The 21,038-nt window shown below is 39.7% G+C and overlaps 1 long non-coding RNA gene across 1 annotated transcript in view; it reads right to left on the reverse strand.

The window, feature by feature from the left end:
- LOC110677058 overlaps positions 1-1,228 on the reverse strand; it is a 145,502-nt gene extending 144,274 nt beyond the window's left edge. Inside the window, exon 1 of the long non-coding RNA XR_002500930.1 lies at positions 771-1,228. This is a non-coding gene — a long non-coding RNA (uncharacterized LOC110677058). The remainder of the gene's footprint in view (positions 1-770) is intronic.
- Positions 1,229-21,038: the final 19,810 nt, after the last annotated feature.

Consider the following 21,038-nt stretch of genomic DNA (forward strand, 5'->3'; position numbering starts at 1 on the left):
GTTAGATGTAAAATAGTTTGATTGTAGTTTCTGATAGTGCTTTCGTGTAGAGCAACTTCGAGTATGAAATGGAAATTAGAATGATATGTTTCAAACGAGCTTGGAGATGAAAATTTCTATTTTTACTGACCTTTCAAGAAAGCCATAAACAACACCAGTACAGGATATAATGTAATTACGGATCCGACCAGTCACTCAGGTGATGAAAACGATTGAAAACTCGGATATGGGAATTAGTACAAAAACTTATCCAGAAATTAAAAAATCATTTGATATAGTTAAAATTCAAGACACATTCATAGACCGATACACTTTGATGAGGGAATGATTTTCTTCTCCTTTGCATGACGTCCTCACTGGGACAGAGTCTGCCTCTCAGCTTAGTGTTCCTGCGAGAACTTCCACAGTTATTAACAGAGATTTGTTTGCCAAAGTTGTCATTTTCGCATTTGTATATCGTGTGTCAATGGAAGTCAATGGAATTTTCATTATGAAAAGATCCTGAACCGACCGGGAATCGAACCCAGACACCTTCAGCATGGGTTTGCCGCGTACTTTTTGATAAGGATAGCAACCCGGAAAAAATCTTTTCCCGTTCCGCCCTTTTCACATGTTAGTCGACCATCTCGAAGAAACTTAACTGTTACTTCATTTGCAACAAAGTCTATAAGTGCTAATATTTTCCAACATCGTATTTCAAAACTTTTAAATGCGCTTCCTTATCTTCTAACCACTCATCAGGAGATAATGAAACGAACATTCAAACTTACCTTTTGATGAGCTCCCACTTGCCAAACTCAATTCCGACCGCTTCCGTTATCCATTTTACTTTACAGTTTCTACGATCCCCCGTTCGAGCCGGTAACCTTCTGGTCCATAACTCAGAACACAAACTCAAATCAATCACCTCGAGGGAGGACTATTACCGTCAACAGCTCACTCACTCCTAACGGCACACTATTCACCGACGATTTTCTCGACCCATTTAACAGCTTCTCAGGCGATTTGTGCTACGCTTCTTTCACCAACACGTGAAAGTAAAATTCTTCCGCCTTTCTCACCCACTAAACTACTCATCTATTGGCAGTTAATATCCTTTGCGTCCCTTACTTTCGGTGTATCATTCCAGGCTGTTGGCTAATCCTTTGTTGAACTTTATGTCAGCCGAAAAATCGCTTTTCCCCGGCTGTTAATTCCACTGCTGATGGGTCCCTACTCTGGGAGATATTATAACTTAACCTTCCCAGCCAGACCCAACCACCTACGCCCTCCCAACGGTTATATTGTTGGCCAAACGAACAATCGAAACGACGATCGCACGTTGAATGTCCTTTTTATGGCTGCAGATTCGAGCCCGGAATCGGAGGCCAAGGGCCAAAGAAAGGAAAGCAAAACAGCTTCACGGTTTGTCGGAAACCGTTATTAACGAAAAGAAACCATTAATTCAGCACCAAACAATTTAAGAGATATGATATGATACGGTATGATCCTCTGCATTGAAGAAAAGGTATCTTCTTCTTCTTGGGATTAACGTCCTCACTGGGACAGATCCTGCTTCTCAGCTTAGTGTTCTTATGAGTACTTCCACAGTAATTAACTGAGAGCTTTCTTTGCCTAAGTTGCCATTTTTCGCATTCGTATATCGTGTGGCAGGTACGATTATACTCTATATGCCCAGTAGTGTGGGACAAAATTTAAATTCTCGCTCCAGTCCACTTTTTGGATTGCATTTAGGTCCCATACCAGCTGTGCAAAATTTCAGTTCGATCGGAGAAACTATATTTTAGCGCCAGCCGTTCAAAGTTTGTATAGGATTTATTATGGAAAAACTTACTTTTTCAAAGAAAAATCGCCAGAGGTCGCCCATTGACCTCTATAAAAATTCTGAACTCAGTACTCGATAGGTATTTCTACGATGAAGAATATTGCCGAAGACCGCGAAACAATCCGACACTTGTGAAAAAAGTTATTCAATGAAAACCTATTGGCAAGGCGACTTTGATTAACACGTAAAGGAATAACAATAATAACAAAATCGGGCAAAATTTCCAAATAGTCTATGCCTTATAATGTAACGGTTACGCGTCACGAGGTCAGAATGTCATAACAACTTAATCCACTTATGCGCCAAGTGAGCAAACCAAGTCTACCCACATGTGGATCAGCAAGATCTCCCAGCGAGACTCCTCAAGGCGAGTCGTGTTCCTTAATTGGACTAATCCCGAACCAATCGTAAGGCAATTGCCGTTCAATTTCACCCAAAAAACAAGGATCAACCGAAAGAACAAAATTATAACTTCAAGTCCCGACAACGATCAAATTTTCTTATTTCTTACGTTATATTTCAGGCCTTAAGGGAATTTAAAAACTTCTTATCCATGGATATTAAAACGTATAGAGCAATAATCTTAAAACTACTATTGGTGTATATAGGTTTCTTTGCGAATGAGTATTTAACTTAATCAGCTAGATCTGACCTGTTTGAGCAGCATGCCGGTTGATTCCAACGATGTCACAGCAGGGGGGGATACATACGGTATGTCGCGCAACACTACAGTTCACTCGGTGGCGGCTGCTTCACGGCTCTTCGTCGCAACGTGTTGCGAGTGGTGTGCGGCACCCCCGGTAGAACCCGATCTCAGTGGTGAGCACCTATACCCTCGGCAGAATGGTGCGACGGCCAAACTACTTCGGCGGCGTATTGACTGATGGCCGAACTGCACGGCGGCTCGACGATCGGAACTACGCAGGTGATTGTCTTCGATTGCGTTTAAGCGATCCCGATGCTGTCAGTTCAAATGCTGATGGTTTCACGCTTTGCACCGATGGAGGGAGCTTCCATGAACGAGGACTCCTCTTGATATTCCCTTCGAGACCGCGGAGCACGATGCGAATTTGGCGACCGATCGTCTCCTAAGGGCGTGGATACCCTTGGGCCCTGGGATGCGCGAGGGTCGAATGCTGGCTCGACGACGAGGACAGGCCTACAAGCCGCCGGGCTTCGGATTCGTCCCTAGAAACAACGACGGCGTGTCGCTATTTCCTGCACCCTACACCGACACCTTCACTTGAAGGATAATGATGTCCTGGTCCTCGAGGGAATTCTGCACCTGCACTACAGAATTGTGTGCAGTTTTTTTTCAGTTTTTGTAACTTCAGGAGTTTTACTTTGTACTCAAAAACTTTTCATTAGGGCCAATCAATTTAGCTTCACTTTTATCCACCTTAACTTCTCCTATTTAACTTTCTGATCGTCTTATGATACCACTTAGATTTCAACTTTTCATCTAAAGAACGTCTGACTCTTTCAACGACCGAACTGAGAAGACTTGATCGTAGTTTTTATTTTTCAATTGTGCCCCGACGCTAAGCCGTTTTTTTGTTCTGTAAGTCTATTGTATTTTAGAAAAACAACTCTTCAGTTGGCAGTCCAACTGATGAGCCTGATGATCATCGTTCTTAGGTGATGAAATAATCACAACAAAGTTACCAATCGAGTGGTTTAAAATTGTGGTTCAATCTCCCACTACTAGCGGCGCTCATGTTGTACAAAAGTTATCGTTTAACCCTTGCTGGTCCCATGCGTCAACTTAGGTTTTAAATTTTATTTTATTTTTTTTTTTGGCGTGAATGAATAGCGTTATGAAATGATAACCAAGTGTTCTTCTTGTAACACTGTTACATTTCCCCCTATCTCAACTAAAAAATATATTTGAAAAATGTATTTTTGATATTTGTATTAAATTTTGACCGGAACCAAAAAAAAAACAAAATCTTTGTCTTACCTTATTTGTTTATGACTCTCAACTTATTGTATTGAGTTGAAATATGTGCGAAAGTGAAATGTTTGATTACTTAGATTTTACTTTATATATTATTAGATTTTTAAGATTACTATGTACAATGAAGCTTTTCGATTTTTCACGGAACCATTTTTACAACGTTATTACGGATCACTCACATCGCGCTAGACCTTCTTCTTATTTTATTCCTTTTCCACATCTTCGATCCTACTTCATGTATATGGATCAACGCAGATTACTATCCGCCACAAAAAAAACGAATCTGAACAACAAGGGTCTTCATCCCGTAGTCGAGTATCCACTCAACCATACAACTCGGCGAACGGTACCGAACTGGAACTCTTGGTTCTCTACTTCAGATAACTATCCGAAAAGCTACTCACAAAAAATCTAAATGATCGTCCTTATACTCCCCCCTATTTCCTTCATAATTATACTGGCTGATCGTGATCCGGTATTACACCCAACGACGGTACCCTCTGCAACTGACAGCATTCCTCAAGCCACTCATTTTCTCTTACTACTCACTACTCTCTTCCATGGCAACGATAGGCTGTCAGTTAGTCTACCTATCCGTCGCGAGTCTAAATGGTGTCGGTTCGTCGCGAAGCGTTTGAAAAGTGTTTAAATTAGAACTAAAGTGCTAGTAATATGATTATTTTACGTGTGAATAATTGGTAAATATTACTGTGCTATGGAATGGAATTCGAAAAGGTCATGAATTTTGAACTGGTATCTGTCCTTATGTAGGCTGATTTGGTCTTCTTTTCTTTTTAGCGAATGGGTCTGGTTGGAGATAACTATCTTGCCGTGCTGCTGGGTTGATTGGATCGGAGGTCATTGACTCCATTGAAAAATTTAGCAACTTTTGTTCCTAGTTCAGAATGTCCGAACAAAAGTTGTTGATTCGTGGAAGAAGAAATATGGAGCGGAAAGTTCAATCAAAAATGATCTACAATTTGAGTGAAACCAAATGTGAAAAGTGGGAAATCCTTGATATTATTGAGTTAAGTGATGAAGTCTATTGAGACGAAGAAATGATTAAAGAAAATAGGAAGAATATTGAAAAGTGATGGCTTTCTTTGTAGGTTTACACCTCTGTAAACAAGCAATACCGGAGCGTTATCAGCTCCCAGAGTGTTTATGGTGCGTAAGGGCTTTTTTTTTAATGGTTTTGAATACAGTGCAAATCCTTAACATAAACGGATTCATTGTCCACAACGGAGGAAACACGAAGGACATCTCAACGTTGGATAAGCAAGCCTCAAAGAGTATTTTATCTTTCTCAATGGAAATTTTGTTTATGTGTTGCTGGAACACCGTCATAGCTGGAACACAATTTGCTCACTTGGATTGCAAATCAGCTGACCTGAAGACTCCAATGTTGTTACCGGCTAAGTCCTCGAGCTCGTAGCAGTGCATCCCGCGTTTGGCTATCACTTTGGCTGGTGAGTACGTTTGGGCCAGTTTGGCGTTAAAATTATTAGCCTTACTGGATAGAAAGAAATTTTTCTTTAAAACAATATCTCCTACCTTGAAGCTAGAGACTTTCGCTCTTGATCGCAGATTATAGTACTTGCTGTACTTTTCATAAGCCTTTTTCAGATTGGTGCGAACTTGATCATAAATTTCCTTCATTTCCTGGTTCAATGTTTTAGGATCATAATCTAATTCGTCTGACGAAGAGTTCCTTATCATAGCGTATTCCTGCCCAGAGCTAACATAATTCCTTCCATGGTTTATAAAATATGGAGTAAAGTCAGTAGACTCGTGTACCGCAGTCCTTATAGCCATCGCAACTTTCTGCAAATTTTCATCCCAGGCCTTTTGATTGCCTCCCTTCAAATAGGACCTAATAGCGGCAACAATGACACGATTTACCCTCTCTGTGGGATTGTTAGCGGGGTGGTAGTTCGCGTTTTTCCAATGGCTCACATTATACTTTTTTATTAGCGTTTCGAATAATAACGATTTGAACTGAGGTCCATTGTCGGATATTAAAATCTCAGGGACCCCGAACAGTAAAAATACCATCGACTCTAGGAACTTTACCAGTGTTTCTGTTTTGGCTTCGCGCATAGGTTGGATAAGGACGAATTTCGAGAAGTGGTCGGTGACTACAAGAAGTGATGTATTTCCTGATTTAGATCGTGGGAATGGTCCCATATAGTCCACAGAGATAACCTGCCATGGCATGGAAGCGAGTTTTGGTCGACCCATTGGGGGAATTTTTGGGTGGTTTGGATGTTTGGATATCATGCATGTTTCACATCCACGACAGTATCGCTTAACTTCCACACTCATACCTGGCCAGTAATACTTTTCTTGTATTCGACGAAGTGTTTTATAGAACCCTAAATGAGCGATTCCATGTTCCGCTTGAAGAATTTGAATCCGTTCTGACTTGGATGGAAGTAACTTCCATTCAAACCTTCTATCTTCCGAGCGACCCGAAGGAACATATTTGTACACTTTTCCATGACTAACTTTGAAGTCCTTATACTGATCTGATTTTGCAGTGATGTTCTTTTTCAACCTTTCCAAATCGAGATCTACTGAGAGTACATCAACCTCTACTGCTCTAGAGAGAGCATCTGCAACGACATTTAATTTTCCTTTTCGATATTCTAAGAGGATATCGTGTTGTTGAAGCTTTAATGCCCATCGAGCCAATCTCGCAGAGTTGCCTTCCACGCTGATCTTATTCAGCCATTTTAGGGACTGGGCATCCGTTACAACTCGGAACTGTGTTCCCTCTACGAAGTGTCTGAATCGTTCAATGGCGAGGATTACCGCCAAACACTCGCGTTCTGTCGCGGAGTACTTCCTCTGTGTTGCTGAGAATTTCCTTGAGAAAAAGGCGATTGGTCGACGCACTCCTTCTTGATATTGTACTAGAACAGCTCCAGCAGCAACTGCGGACGCGTCTGACTCAATCACGAATTGCAAATTAAAATTTGGATTGGCGAGAACAGGTGGTGAAGTCAATATTCCTTTGACAGTTCCCAATGCCTGTTCTGCCGTCTCAGTCCATATAAGCTTACTTCTGTTCTTTCTTAGCAGATCGGTAATAGGTGCCAGGATCGTAGAATAGTTTGGGATAAATTGTTTGTAGAAACCAATCATGCCCATCAACCTTCTGACCTCCTTTAGTGTTGTGGGTGAGGGGTAGTTCAGAATGGGATCAAGTTTTTTGCTGTCGATCGAGAGTCCTTCTTCCGACAATATGTAACCTAGATAAGATATCCTTTTTTGGCAAAATCTGGATTTTTCGATACTTATCGACAGATTCGCAGCTCTCAATCGTTCCGCGATTGTTCGTAACAACTTGAAATGCTCTTCGAGGGTCCTAGATGTAACAACAATATCATCTAGGTATACGAAGACTTGAGGTTCAAGATCGTACCCTAGAACCCGGTTCATTAGTTTGGTTTGTGTTACGGGAGCACCGGTTAACCCAAACGGCATCACTTTGAATCGATACAAGGATTTTCCGGCTCTAAAGGACGTAAAGTCTCGGCTCTCCGGAGCCAAAGGGATTTGCCAGTAGGCTTTTGATAGGTCGATGATCGAAAAATACCTGGCTTTTTCGATTCGACCTAAGATCACCTGCATATCTGGGAATGGGTAAGCCTCTTTTTTAGTGACCTCATTGATCCGACGGCAATCGAGGCACAGCCTCCATTCACCAGATGACTTTTTCACTGGGAGGAGGGGGTTACACCAATCGGATGTCGATTCTTCGATCACGTCTAAATCCTTCATACGCTGAATTTCTTTCTCCATTTCTCTTTCGATAGCTGGTGACCACCTGTACCTGGGTGGCCTCTTGGGCTTTTCTCCCTCTAAAATTTCAATTCGGTGTTCCAATACGACTGTCCTTCCTAGTTTGCCATCCCCTTTGAGCATATCGATAATTTTCGTAAGTTCTTTCTGTTCTTCCGGGTTAAGCTGGTGTTCGGTCACAATGTCTGAAGAATTCAATGGTTGAGGTTCTTCAACGGACGGTAAATCTAAACTCACGTCTTCATTTTCAACCGGCATTACCCTATCGGAGGATTGTTCAAGGATAAGGTTGATTTCAACGCCTTCGCTAAAATATTGGTCGATACAATTCAAGTCCACAAGATCAGAAATTACACAGTTAGTCTCCAATCGAGTTAGATATCCATTTACTTCAAAAGCGGGTGTAATTTGGAATATTTTCCAGAAGTCATTGCCAAGAATTAATTTCTTAGCAAGATTTGGGACATATAAAGTTGGAACCACCTTGGTAGTCCCATGAAAGGAGTACGGAATGTAAATCAGGTTGGCACATTCGTGTGATGTTCCATCTGCGGTTTTAATTTTCAGATTGGTGGGCTCTTTCTTAAAATTATGTTTTTGGAGCAGGTTCTGATCACTTAAAATGCTTGCGGCCGCTCCAGAATCTAAAAGTCCCTTGACCTCTGTACCAAGAATATTGACTGTAACGTACGGACATCTGTTCTCTTTCGTTTGAATATTCATTATAGGGGCAAATTTTTGATACACGAGCGGAGGGGGAGGCGTATTCGAGCTGTTGGAAGGGTCGCTCCCTAATTCCCTTCCGAGAGTTCGTTTTTTGGACCTATATGAGAACTTCGGTGATTACTCGGGCAGTTCATGGCAACTACATCTGATTCGCCACAGATGTGACAAAATACTCTTTTATTTTTGGCACAATCCCTCCAATAGTGCCCAAACTGTCTGCAATTCCAACACAAGATAGGTGTAGTAGACGACGTAACTTGCTCTCTTGATGTTTCCTTCCTTTCCATGACTCCTACTTGTTCTCTCGATTTTCCTCGGGCAATGGCATTAATTTCCGGGTCCTCTTGAGCTGAAACATCGTCCAAGTTCTCCTCATCAAGGCAGTGTACCTGGTATGGTCTAGGTCGCTGAGTATACGACCTATAGACCGATTTGTCCAACTCGTAGCAGAGATTACATAAGGTCTCAATGCTAATTCCTTCGGTGTCGATGAAGGCCAAGTGGGGTCGATACCAATCACGCATGTTATCGAGCAAAATTCCCTTCCTGGTCTTCTCCGTCATTTTTTTCGACAATTGCTGACACAAACGTTCTATCTCTCCCATGAAAGTGACGAACGTTTCGTTTGGCAATTGTTTTCGCTCTCGGATCTCCCGTTCGATGACCTTGTCCTTATTGGGCACTTCGAAACGAAGCCTTAAATGGTACTTCAACGTATCCCATGATGCAAACTTGTGGCTGAAGGTGTAATACCAAATTTCAGCTACTGATTCTGGCCGGAATAGGAAGTTTGCTTTACTAAGCAGTTCCATCTCCGAGACTTGATTATTGCGTGCTAATACGTCGACTCTCTTCAGGAATTCCTCAACGGACATTCCTTTTGGGTCTCCACTGAACCTAATCGGCCACTTGTTAATTGGAATTCGGTTCTGAAACATTCGGGTGTCGACACCTAAGTTCGCTGCGGCATTGTATGGAGGATGAACTTCCGCAGACGGGTTCCGAGGAGCTTGCGGTGGTCGGATTTCCCTTTCGATTCGTGGTACCGGAGTTGAGGTTGCATTTTGTATACGGTAGCTTGGCATTTCAGTTGGACCTTGCCGAGTAGTGGTATTTCCGGGTAACGGAACTCTCTGTTCTAACGGTTCTCTCTGGACTGTTGTATAGGGATTGGGATTCTGAGGAACGTTTTCTACGCGTCTTCCTTCAGATTGTGACATCCTACTCTGGAATTCCTGCATTCCTTGGGCAATTCGTATCATTATTCCTTCCAGTTGATTAGTCAAAACGTCTTCGACTATTCGACTAACCTCAGCTCGAAGCCTTATGCTTTCAGTAATTGTCGGGGTCACCGGACTCTCGTGAGGTGGATCCGCTGTCGGAGGAGGTATCTGTTGATCGAGAATGCGATTGAAGTTTTGTGTCGACTGAAATTGCGCAGATGGTTGGGGTGGTCCAGAATGACTTGACGGACCTTCAGGTCCAAGATTATTTTCTGGCATTGATTGCGATGCCCTCGGATGATGGAGTGTATCCTCGATTCCGAAGTTGAAGTCCAAAAGTGGTGGAGTTGGGAATTCCGGCTCATTAGACACCACTTCGACCCCTAGTTCCTCTGCAGGTGGAGGTATCATTGCTGGGAGGTTCGCTGCTTCTCCTTCTTCATGGGGGATCGACATGATCCCTTGTGATGGGTGACTGCTAAATGCTGCGTTGGTGAGACCAGGCGATCCTGAGCTCAGACTCGGCTGAAAAGCGACTCGAGGACGATTTAACCCACCCAAAAATGTCGTGGTGTTACCAGCTAAGTTCGATTTAACCACAGTCGCGATTCCCGATGAACGCGCAACGCCTGGGGGTGGAGGAAATTCCAATGTTGGGTCCCTGGGAATTCTCACTGTCCCTCCTTGAGCGGCCGCTCTCTCTTCTACCATCACAGGTGTGCGATCATCTGGACTCCCGAAATGATCGAACAGAAAATCGATTTCCTCTAACAAGTCTTCCCTAACTTTCTCCTGTTCCGCATTGATGGCATTCAGTCGTAACACTCTCAAACGAACATGCCGTAAGCGAGATATCAAGTACTGTCGTACTCCTTGTATCTCAAACTCTTGTCTTATGGTGATCAGTTTCACTTGAATCACTGCAAGTTCGTCCAAAATAGTTTTCTTGGATTTAATCAGTTTTGGGCTACGAAGCTCATCCAATTGCAAATTGCGTAGCATGCCTCGTTGCTCGACTAAAGGAGCTCGAGACATGTTCACCCCTCGAAGTTCTAGTTCGTATTGAACTTCATCGGGTAGAAGGTCACTAGGGTTAATATACGCCCCTAAACCAATTTGATTGCTCGCGTAAGCCATCGCACGTAAATAGAAAGTCAATTCAATATTCAAAAAAGGAGATTAATCAATGTGAATCAATGCAAAAAAAACAAAAGGGAATACAAACCAACCCAGAGAAAAAAATACATCAAAGAAGACTCCAGCTAATTTTTTTTCAATTCTTAGTCCTAACGATACTTTTCCCCTATTTTAGATAACTTCAACTAAAGAACTTGGAAAAAAAACGAAAAACTAAACCTACAAAATAAACCGATTTTCTTTAATTCACGTGAGTATTGATCCTTAAACTATGATTCTTAGAATAATCGAAATCGAAAAGAAATGAAATGAAATCAAAGTCGTATTCGAATGCAAAATTTGTTCCTAAATTGATTCAAGCCCCCTAATTTTTCAAAGGGCCCCACGTTGGGCGCCAAAATGTAACGGTTACGCGTCACGAGGTCAGAATGTCATAACAACTTAATCCACTTATGCGCCAAGTGAGCAAACCAAGTCTACCCACTTGTGGATCAGCAAGATCTCCCAGCGAGACTCCTCAAGGCGAGTCGTGTTCCTTAATTGGACTAATCCCGAACCAATCGTAAGGCAATTGCCGTTCAATTTCACCCAAAAAACAAGGATCAACCGAAAGAACAAAATTATAACTTCAAGTCCCGACAACGATCAAATTTTCTTATTTCTTACGTTATATTTCAGGCCTTAAGGGAATTTAAAAACTTCTTATCCATGGATATTAAAACGTATAGAGCAATAATCTTAAAACTACTATTGGTGTATATAGGTTTCTTTGCGAATGAGTATTTAACTTAATCAGCTAGATCTGACCTGTTTGAGCAGCATGCCGGTTGATTCCAACGATGTCACAGCAGGGGGGGATACATACGGTATGTCGCGCAACACTACAGTTCACTCGGTGGCGGCTGCTTCACGGCTCTTCGTCGCAACGTGTTGCGAGTGGTGTGCGGCACCCCCGGTAGAACCCGATCTCAGTGGTGAGCACCTATACCCTCGGCAGAATGGTGCGACGGCCAAACTACTTCGGCGGCGTATTGACTGATGGCCGAACTGCACGGCGGCTCGACGATCGGAACTACGCAGGTGATTGTCTTCGATTGCGTTTAAGCGATCCCGATGCTGTCAGTTCAAATGCTGATGGTTTCACGCTTTGCACCGATGGAGGGAGCTTCCATGAACGAGGACTCCTCTTGATATTCCCTTCGAGACCGCGGAGCACGATGCGAATTTGGCGACCGATCGTCTCCTAAGGGCGTGGATACCCTTGGGCCCTGGGATGCGCGAGGGTCGAATGCTGGCTCGACGACGAGGGCAGGCCTACAAGCCGCCGGGCTTCGGATTCGTCCCTAGAAACAACGACGGCGTGTCGCTATTTCCTGCACCCTACACCGACACCTTCACTTGAAGGATAATGATGTCCTGGTCCTCGAGGGAATTCTGCACCTGCACTACAGAATTGTGTGCAGTTTTTTTTCAGTTTTTGTAACTTCAGGAGTTTTACTTTGTACTCAAAAACTTTTCATTAGGGCCAATCAATTTAGCTTCACTTTTATCCACCTTAACTTCTCCTATTTAACTTTCTGATCGTCTTATGATACCACTTAGATTTCAACTTTTCATCTAAAGAACGTCTGACTCTTTCAACGACCGAACTGAGAAGACTTGATCGTAGTTTTTATTTTTCAATTGTGCCCCGACGCTAAGCCGTTTTTTTGTTCTGTAAGTCTATTGTATTTTAGAAAAACAACTCTTCAGTTGGCAGTCCAACTGATGAGCCTGATGATCATCGTTCTTAGGTGATGAAATAATCACAACAAAGTTACCAATCGAGTGGTTTAAAATTGTGGTTCAATCTCCCACTACTAGCGGCGCTCATGTTGTACAAAAGTTATCGTTTAACCCTTGCTGGTCCCATGCGTCAACTTAGGTTTTAAATTTTATTTTATTTTTTTTTTTGGCGTGAATGAATAGCGTTATGAAATGATAACCAAGTGTTCTTCTTGTAACACTGTTACAATAACTTTTTTCACAAGCATCGGATTGCTTTTCGGTCTTCGGCAATGTTGTTAATCGTAGAAATATCTATCGATATCTGTGTTCAGAATTTTTATAGAGGTCAATGAGTGACCTCTGGTGATTTTTCTTTGAAAAAGTAAGTTTTCCCATAGTAAATCCCATACAAAATTTGAACGGCTGGCGCTAAAATATAGTTTCTCCGATCGAGCTGAAATTTTGCACAGTTGGTATGGGACCCAAATGCAAACCAAAAAGTGGACTGGAACGAGAATCTAAATTTTTCATATAACCCGTCCGTGGCTAAATTGCCCAGGGAAGTCAAGGAAATTTCCATTACGAAAAGAAATTTCCTTGATGCTTTTTCGAGCGCGAATAATGGCGTGTACATGATTGGTTTGAGATTTTACAGAATATTCGTGTTTTAAGTAAGTTCATGTGAACCCAAACTCTTGCACGATACACCATACTGAGGGGTGAACCCAAACTTTTGCACGATGACTTGAATGAGTGTTTCATTGATTTCGAATAGATTTCAGATTTTTCCGCAAAAATTTCATGAGTGCTCTTCAAAGAATATAAGATTACGATTCTTATGACCCCTTGTTTTAAAATTTTGGTCGATCCAATTCTGAGGAAATTAGATATGATTTTTCAGTGTGTTTATTGAAAAATGTCACAACTTTAAGTAAAAGTTTAGTATAAAAAGTTTAAAGAATGTTCTTGAAAAATACATACGAAGTAAGAATAACTCTTTGCCATTCGAATGCGGCTAAGAGAGTTTTAATTGGACGTGCTATCACATATATATGGACTGAACACTTTTGTATGTTTTGTAGGGGGTGAACCCAAACTTATGCACGGGAGTGTATATGCGTAAAATTAATGCAAATTATTTCAAAATTATGTAAGAAGTAAGTTCGTCACCAAAAATCTGTTCCGAATAAATTATACCAAAAAGGTTATTTAAGAAAAATTGAGAAGAATTCGTTTTGTTTCCAATAGTGAAAAAAATTTGCTGGAAGTTTGAAGTAAGAACCAAATAAGGACCACGTCTTTCTTTTTCCTTGAGGCAGGGGTTTTGTGTCTTTTGTTCATACATAGTAGTCATAACAAACTCCGAAATATTGAGTTGAACCCACAAGAAAGTTATGATTAGGCGAATCTATGACAAAAGGTCGAAAGACAAAAGGTCGAAGGGACAAAAGGTCGCAGAACAAAAAGTGAGGGACAAAAGCTCGAAAATCTATTTTCAGAGAAGGATAAGTTTCCCACCAAGCAAATCGTTTTCGATCGTTTTATCCTTTCGACCTTTTGTCCATAAACCTGATTAGAAATACCGTAAAATTTATATTCTGAAAAGCTTTTGTGGCGATAGTGTTCAGGAATGAAAAAGAAATGACATTGTTTTTCCAAATAATTAACACATGACAAAGATAATCTTACTCTCCTTTAAAAGTATTGTTAATAATTTGTTAAATTTAAAAAAAAAAGTCAAATAGTTGTGCTTCAATATTCTTTGACACAATTCTCATGACATATTGAAAAAACAATCCCCCGCAATACGACAAACAGCTAAAGTATATGTTTAAGGACCTTTCTTTTTGATGATCTGTTTAAATACTAGAGATGGGCAAAAAGAATCGGAGCCGGTCAAAAGATCCGGATCACTCAGAAGAATTAGTGGTCCGTGGCTCTTTTTTGGCGAGAGTCGGTTCATTTGATCAGCACGGATCAGACAAAAAACGACCCGTAAGAAGAACGAACCGATTCTTTTCCCATATTCTCCTTCGTTTGTTTCTCGGTTTTATTATACTTGAAACGTGCCTTGCTTTGCGCGCCAAGTCAGAGATTCAAGCAAAGTTTTTTGCTGCACCGTGCTCTCTGCGTTCTCAGCATAGACAGACGAATTTGCCCCGCCCATTTGCACACAGGAAGATAAAGATAAAGATAAAGATAAAGATAAAGAAAAAGAGCCAACTTGAATAGCAAGAACATTGTTTGCTTCTTGTTTTTGGTTCGGGGAGGGGAAATCGACCAAGTGTATCGTTAGTTCCTGGAGAAGTATGATGTGAAAGGAACGACGCATGTCGCGCAACAGAGAGTGAACCGCTGTTTTTCCGTTCGCTCGGTTCAGTTCGCTCTTCTTTTGCGAGCCGCTGAGCCACTGAACCGTTCAAAAGATCCGGTTTACTAAAATGAGTTATTCGGATCGGATCCGTTCACTGAAATGAACCGTTTTGCCCATCTCTATTGAATACGTTTCAACCGAATGATTAAAAAAAATAAAGCAAAAAACAAATGTTTTGATTAAATTTGACATTATATAGAAGAAAGAGAGCAAAGTGAGTGATAAAAACCTAGTTTAATGAAAATCGATTTTGAAGTTCCATCAGCAATTTTTTTATCCCATATAAATTGAATAGGAGCCAAAATCCAAACCAATCTTCTATAAAATATGTTAGCTTTTCTGCTTCGTGGAAAAATCACCCATAAATACAGTTTGAAAGCTTGACAAGGGTAGAATTTGTCAGTGTACTTAAAACCGACCACAATGTCACTTACATCCCTTTGGGTTTATTTACAAAACTGACTGTTTTGAAAAAATTTGTCTGATGTATGCCCTTTCGAATGCCGCAAAAAAACTTTTATCGAACCAACTCCATGAGTTATGGGGGTCTAAAGAGAAAAACAAACTTGTTATGCTCAGCAAAAATGTGTACCGTAAAATCGGGTGTAATTGATCAGAAGGGTGAAATTGATCATCGTATCACACGATTTTATTTATTCGTAATGGAGCACAAATATCAATGTAATCTGCAGTAAGTGAACGTTGTTTGACGTAACTATTGTCGAATTGTGTGTTGTGAAGTTTTTTGGGTTAAAGAATGCTTATTACTATGCAAATAATGTAAAATTTCAAAATCATGCACGGTGAAGTATTGACAAACACCTATGAACTTTTATTTCTTAGCAAGGATTTGAACATGGTATAAACTTGGAAGTTTGTGAGGATGCTTGAGATATATCCCCAAACTAGATTTCATCACCAAAACTTGTACCAATTAGCTCATATAGTTGAAATAATTAAATTTCTGTTAGATATCATTGAATTCCTTAGAAAATTGCATACATTTAGGCGTTTTCCGCATAATTCTGGAAATTGATATTTTCGTTATTTACATAAATATTGCATTGCTAAGAATTTGACAAGCATATTCGGATTCAGGGAGCTCAAATTTATCATGTAGAGTTGTTTTGAAAACTAACAATAATGGCATTGACAAGTGATCAATTTCACCCCGAAATAGGATCTCCTGATTTTTTATTTTAGATATATTTGTAAACACTAAAATGACATTTGTTAGAAAATTTCAGTACATGAGTCGATGAGGCTCACCTTCGTACTTGTTTTCCTGCATTTAGTTGTTTTGCTTTGTTAACATTATAGAAAACAGACTAGAAAAAACGTGAAAAATGATCAATTTCACCCGAAATTACGGTACCATTACTTCCTCTACAGCTCTTCTGAAGACCACATTCACGTAAAACTTAAAACTAAAATGTTGGACCAAAAAACTGATTTAAATGAAAACTTTCAGAATCGATTTATTCAGCTCAAATCATTTTAGATCAAAAGTGTGTTCGACAAAGTTGTTCTTATTAAACTTTTTTAAGAGCTTGTGAAAGAACGCAATCACAAATTTTCTCAAACAGAAAAGTTTGATTCAATATTGGAACTAAGATAAGGGCCACCCTATTCAACTTTTTTTTTCTAAGAATATGTAAAACTTAATTACGAACAAACTTACAAAATCGATTGATTGTATTCCGCAGACAAAATTCATACAAATTTGATTATTACATTGTACATTTTGTCTCCATTGAATACGGTAAAAGAATGTTTAAGAAGGAAATAATTTTAAAACGGCTTTAGATTAATTAGATTATTTAACTAAATTAATTTTCTCAAAATATACGCCATCGATTTGAAAATTAATCGAGATTTATCGCTAGAAAAAAAACGATTATAAATTGAATACTGTAAAAGCTAATTTCTGTTTACAAGATATCAAGTGCTTGTTGGAAAATTAACAATATTGTGTTTGTTTTTAATTATTTTTAAATGATGATTTTTCATTTTTTGCGATTATTTCAACAAAAAATGTATTCCTAATTTTTTTTTGGAAATTTCAATTGCTAAGTTGTAACTTTTTATTGCTTGTTTTGAATTATGTTATTAGCTGTTTTCATTCCTTTTTAGGGTATGATCAAATTTTTCCCACATTTTAAAAACCTAGTATTAATCTTGTCAAGATTTTTGTTGATGATAGAATCCATTGGTCCACGTAACGAAATTAAGCGGAATACATTATTAACTTGATATATATTGAAATGAATAAAACAAATTGGCATGATAATCTACAGTCTTCTTGTTCACGCTAAGAATGCTTCATTATTTATGAATGTATTATGAAATATTCAACTGTAATTGAATTAGAATCTCAAGAAGTTGAAAAAATCTGTTTTAAAAGTCAAATTAAGGAACAATTCAAAACACATTTATCATAGAAAATCAAAAAACACCTTTACCAAAATTTCTTAAAATATGCTTTTTCAAGAAAAGGGAAAATATTTTGGAGAGAAAATGTGTATTTTGCCCATATATTAATAAAATATTTCGTTAGTATTAGGTATTTCACGGCGAAATTCTCTCTCTTTCACTCTTCAACAAAACCTGAAAACAATGGTGCCAGTACCTGTTTACCATTGGGTAAAAGTCAACCAAATATTCCACACTTTCTCATTGATGTGTATTGTTTACATGCTGTCAAACTCGAAGTCGTGTATTTTCGATTCAACGAAAATGGAGGTGAACCAACGCGAGTCGAGAGAACAAATTCTTTCCAAACACCTGGAATTTCCTGACCTGTCGCACCGGCAGTTGGGAAAAATGTTGAACATTCACCATTACACCGTCTTCCGAGTGTTGAAGCGGTTCCAGGAGCGGTTGACGTTGGACCACGGCAAAGAAGCTGGAAGAAAACCGGGACCGGAGAACAGACAGATGGAGGGAAAGGTGAAGCGAAGTACGCCTCCAAATATCTCATTTGGCAGGCCATCTGCTCTTGCGGACTGAGGAGTGAGCCTTTCGTGACATGGGGCACAGTAAATGGCGAGATCTACAAATCTGAGTGCCTCGAGAAGCGCCTTTTGCCGTTCATGCAGCAGCACGACGAAGCTCCACTATTTTGGCCAGATTTGGCATCATGCCACTATTCTAAAAGTGTCCTAGAGTGGTATGAGGCCAATTCTGTCCATTTTGTTCCAAAGGACATGAATCCGCCAAACTGTCCGAAGCTGCGCCCGGTGGAGCAGTACTGGGCAATAATGAAGCGGGAACTTCGGAAGAGCAAGAAGACAGTCAAAGATGAGAAGGACATGTTAAGGAAATGGAAAAAAAAACTGAGAAACTGGTACTGGATGACACTAAAGACTTTGATGGAGGGCATCAACCCAGTGAACCACGTATCGTTTAAGAATGTGCATTCAAAATCACATATTCTTGCGTCCAAAATCAGAATCGCACAAGATGCCAAATTAAGCGTTATCAATGTCAAGTTGTATATAAATTCCCAATACGATTCATAAACGACAATCTGTGTTGACAGACAAACATGTCGTGAATTGGGCAACATAGAATCGCGTATAAACTGACAGATCGTATATCAACCCAGAAAGCATCATATGATATCGCAATAAATTACCCAAACTTGGTATCTGCTGACGATGGGCTTCAAAGAACAACAAAGCAATTGTCGCTGAACATGAAACATGCATTAATATTGGCAAATAATCATTTGGTTGTTATGTAACCCATGATGGTACAGTCGGTTGTTCGAGGCTTGCTTGTGTTATTTTTTATCATATATGAAAGAGTTATTTGATGGACATGTGGCAAACTAAGTAAAACTCAAATTGTTTTTGTAAATGTTGCAAATCCATTAAATTGGTTGGTGTACAAATTGACAGAAATTGAGCCATTTCCAGATTGTGTCCGGTATTGGGATCCACTTTTTATGATTGGTCAATTTAGTAGATACTAGAATACATTATCAAAATGTAATGTCAAAGCTCATATTTATACCTACAAATTTATTTTTGTAAGCAACAAAAATAATAATATTTACCATAAATGGGTAACAGAATCTCTTAAAGCCATTTTTTTTTAACTTAGAGGCTTAAGTGTCCGGTACTAGGGGATCACCCCCTATTATCTTAAAATAAATCGTCATTAAATTCACAAGTCACTATTATTTGTAATTCTATCAACGAAATGTCTTCAAATTCATAAAAGAGGTGCTTAGATGTTAGGTCGTTAGGATACCACATCACCCAAAATCCTCAAATCACCATACCGTTCATTTCTTTCACTGAAACATTTTCAAATTCACTGCGAGGATTCTAATAGTCATATCTTTCGAATGATGCGTGTAGAAGTAATAGTCTTATTTTTCGTTAAAAACGGTTCCAGACACACAGCGCCCGTCGTCGCCTTCGTCTTTTCACCACATTTGTTGCAAGCCTTTTATTATTTTTGCGCGCCACTTGAAACCGCTGACGGCGCGATTTTTCATGAAGATGAGACACTTTTCCACGGTTCTATCTTCTTTTGGGTGGCTGATTCGTCACCGTCACATAGGTATATCCCGGCAGCACACGATAGATAAAACGTTCTAGCCAGGAGGAAAACGGTTTAATAACCCACACGCGGCACAGAGCAGTAGAAACATCCGCTTCCGACGAGTTCCAGCGCAGTACTGAATAGAAGTCCTTTGGCATGCCTTCGTCTGGGGTGGTCGTTCCGTCATTCCGATAGTATAGTTTGAAGACGGCAACCATGGCAATGGGATGGAAGCGGCCAGACACCCGACCAGTGGATTGCAACAGAAATGTATTTAAATTATATCAAAATGTGCTACAGATACAGAAATTTTGGTTCAATTCTGTTGCAAGAACTCTAAACTTCATGGGGGAATCAAAACACAATAGGGTGATATTCAAAACTAAAAAAGCAATAGATGCCTGTTTTTCAGTACGAAATCCTAAAACAAGGAAAGCACAACGGATTTTTTTTATTAGTCAAACTTTACACCAGAAGGGTGCATTCGTGTCAACCACGGAAAATTAACTAGGTAAACACAAAAAGTTATCTATTTACATTACGCTTGATTTATAATCACAATTTTTTCGATCCAGTTTCTTAATTGCATGTAATTTACGTTTTTCATTATTTTCCATACGTTTTGACAGTTCTTGACTACCATTCTTCCATGCGCTTGTGTTGGAAGATTGAGAAATTTGTGAAACCGAGCGTAGCGCGATCAGTGAGTGAAATGCAAACATATGTCGCCGTTCGGTGGCCAGTGCGAAAAACTACAAGGCAGCTCAGTTCCCTATCGAGCGCATGTTGCAGTCCTCTTTTGGTCGATATTATCTCAACTACACTGAACTATTAGGGGTTCCTATTCTACCCAGCCAACAAAAATCACATAACAGTTTACGTTTAAAGTTGCTTCTTCATATAAATTACATCACACCCGCACTACTTGGTTTGTAAACTCGTTTGATTAACGATTTTCCACGCATAAAATACTACCTTCTGAGTTTATTTGTTTATATACAGGGTGTTTGGTTCCGGCTTTTAATAATTTGAGGGTTGATAGGTCTCCATGAGATATGAAAAAGTGCTCATGGAACATAAGGTCGCAAATCACTGCTTAGTGAGTTATTCACGATTTTAAGATTTTGAACTTCGTCATCTTTGAAACCTCATATCTAATGAATTATGCGTCTTAAATTTAATCTCACCGCATGAATCGAAAGCTTATGATCTCATCTATCTTTGTTTCTTGGACATGAATTTTGTAGAAAATGATTCAAAGGCTCAAATTACGAAATGTTTGCAAATAGTTTATAAAAGGAAAAATTAGAATTTTTCGACGTATTCTCATGAATTTTATTAAAATCATCGTAATTAATGTTAAAAAAGTTCTTCCTCAAAATATGCATCAACTTGTTAGCTACCAAAGTGTCTTTGAGAGCCATGCACACCATTGTAAAAGTACAACACTACCAAGTAAACCTCGCCCGTGATACACAGCCCGAGCGAGGTGATTTCTTAGGTTCAATAAAGTAATTTAGACATCACAAAAATACTCAGCGTGAACTGTTGGAGCAGCAGGATGAAATATCTTACAAAATTAGTGATCGTCTATCCTACTACAGCTTGGTTGTCCGTATAAGATTGCTTACAATTTTTATTCAATCTATCATTAATCTCTCAGTTAAC

The sequence above is a fragment of the Aedes aegypti genome, chromosome 2 (assembly GCF_002204515.2).
Source record: "Aedes aegypti strain LVP_AGWG chromosome 2, AaegL5.0 Primary Assembly, whole genome shotgun sequence".
Taxonomy (NCBI): Eukaryota; Metazoa; Arthropoda; class Insecta; order Diptera; family Culicidae; genus Aedes; species Aedes aegypti.